Consider the following 2661-nt stretch of genomic DNA (forward strand, 5'->3'; position numbering starts at 1 on the left):
ATAAATCACCTTCGGCTCTCTGCCCACACTTGTCTCTTCAAGTTTTAAGTATTTGTAGTATGTTTGTTGATCAAGGTGTCATTATCCAGAAAAGGTCATTTCTCAATCCACAAAAACTGGTACTTTTCCATAAACTTGACTTTGCTCAATTTCACCTTCCATCCGTACCTCTTAACACGACGACAAATCGAAGCTGCTCCATGTGATGCTCAAACTTAAAACTTCGGCAGAGCACAGCCCACGATACTGGCACAGGGATACCTTGCACTCGTCACCTGCAGCATTGAAGCGACACATTAATGCTTACCTCCACATTCCTGGCTGTACCTTAACGGTAAGGAACCGAGCTTCTCTGATTCCATAGCTGGTAACTGGCATGATGCGATCTTCTTCACCAGTGGTTCTGACCCCGTTTGAGGAATGTGGTGAGCTACTCATTGCAAAGATGGGTAGTTTGTTGAAATGTACAAATTCAACATTTGCATTGCCTGACCCATGAGCCTTTTATTTTGTTTTTCATCGGTAGAAATGTTCAAATCGTCATCTTGAACAGACTCAATGACAGATCGCCATTGTGTCTCTGGCATCAAATTCCAAAGTGTAAACCACTCTGAATTCTTCCACCACAGTCTGCTATTTGGGAAGAGTTCATGTTATGGGAAATGCACTTCCCCGTGTGTCAACTGCTGCTCCCAGCATGCGCTCTGCCACTGCACTTATTTTCCTTCTGACATTTGCTCACTGTGTTGCTGTGATCATGCAGTGACTTGGTGTCGTACAGCCCAAGAAAATGATACAGATCAAGGTTTTTGCATTGTTGAATTCAGTCGTCAGTTTAGCCTTATTTAGGATTTTGCAATTGTCTGTCCTTACGCAAGGGCGTGTCAAAAATATCTGAGCAGAAGAAAGATGTTCCCAATAATGACACTGAGCACTATGCACTCTCCTCTAGTTTGTAAAACGATTCCTCACACACAACTTTACATCTCCTGCTGTCACCAGCCCTCCACTCCATTGACTTCAAATCTTCACAGAATTCAACAGATCTTGTTGCATAGCCATTTCTTAATTTTTGCTCTGATCAGTGAGCAGAGTGTCACAGTGGGAGTGCGCTTGCCCCACACCCAGAGGTCAGACGATACTCTTGGAACCATACTGTGCTATTTATCATTTCACCAATACCAAGGAGAAATAGCTATGGTGTGCATAATTTACGCAATTCACTTATTCATAAGATCAGACGGATGCACGCGCAGCTGACGTGGTGGCCGAGAGGTTAAGGCGATGGACTGCTAATCCATTGTGCTCCGCACGCGTGGGTTCGAATCCCATTCTCGTCGCTGTTTCCGACTATTCTGAATGTTGCTGTTTTTGGATGATCACATCTGTCTTATTGAAATTGGAACTCCAATAGTGTGTTTATTTGCATCGACGCTATTATAAAGTTTCAAAGAATAATTTGATTTTGTTGCCTAAACTGCATTGAAATGTAGATTGAGTTGGAATAGTTAAAAGGAACTCCATTTTCTTTTCCAAGTCAATTACCGTGAACTTTTATTGTCTGAGTAGAGATCCAGGAAAACCAAATAACGAGAGATGCGAGGTGCATGTTTATGCAGTGGGATTCTTAATAAGTGTTTTGTCAGATGAAATCTGTAGCAGGTTGGGTAGAAGTGATTCACCTTGGTGAAAAGAGCACAGAGAGACAGCACAAAACAATGGAGATCTTTCAAAAGTGGCAGGGGCTGGGTGTAGGAGCCCCCAATAACTGGCTGTAAATGCACAGTAGAGAATTACCAATGTGGGTGCCCTGCATGGGCAGGGACAGACCTACACATTGGTCTCATCCTTTCTCTTGCTCTAGCCATTGGTGAAGGTTGGACAAAAGACACATATAAACAAAAGATATGGGAAACAAGCTCCCTCTCGTTATACACACACTTGATGCATCACATTGAACTATGAAAAAACTGGAGAAGTCAGCAAGTTAACTGCAGGGACTGAATCTAAACTGTGGATCAATAACTGCAGATTAATGCAGCATAAACATGAAATGATTGCAAGAGTCTTTAAACACATGTCATTAACAGACGTTTCGTTCTAATACACGTGTGGCTGAATGAAGCAGCAGTGAATCCCATTTTTACCCACAGTCTTAAGCACGCAGACACATTTCCCCAAGAGTGACGCAGGCCTCTGGAGAAAACAAGCAGAAAGTAAGATTTCACCCACTTGGCTGATATTGTCCCATTTCAGACTTCAACACCAGTGTCCAGTTACAGCAAAGAAAGAAAGCATTATGCCTCTCCCGTCCCAGTGTTCCTGACCCATTCTTTCCCCATCACTCTGTAGTTTGTACTTTTTCACCTCGTTCTTGCTGCAAAAAGGATCATTGCTCACGCCCGTTTTTTTCCTGTCTTGCCGAACCGTAACGCTTGATGTCTTTGCTGCTTGAAGATCTGCCAATCTCAACCTGGGTACACCTAATGACCCTTCATCAACAGCCTTCTGCGACAAGAAATAATACAGATGCAGAACTGTCTGAGAGAATAAATGCTTCCTCATCTCTGTTTTAATTGTGAGATCCGCATTCTAATATGAAGTTAAAAATCGCACAACACCAGGTCATAGTCCAACAGTTTTAATTGGAAGCATTAGCTT

The 2661-nt window shown here is 42.7% G+C and overlaps 1 non-coding gene across 1 annotated transcript; it reads left to right on the top strand.

Moving 5' to 3' along the window:
* The first annotated feature begins 1258 nt into the window (after positions 1–1258).
* Positions 1259–1340, top strand: trnas-gcu (transfer RNA serine (anticodon GCU)). The gene has a single exon. It is a non-coding gene; the product is annotated as a tRNA-Ser (tRNA).
* The last annotated feature ends 1321 nt before the right edge of the window (positions 1341–2661 follow it).

This window comes from Chiloscyllium plagiosum, unplaced genomic scaffold, assembly GCF_037043375.1.
Source record: "Chiloscyllium plagiosum isolate Xiang-an unplaced genomic scaffold, Cpla_swu_hap1 HiC_scaffold_29, whole genome shotgun sequence".
NCBI classification, from domain to species: Eukaryota; Metazoa; Chordata; class Chondrichthyes; order Orectolobiformes; family Hemiscylliidae; genus Chiloscyllium; species Chiloscyllium plagiosum.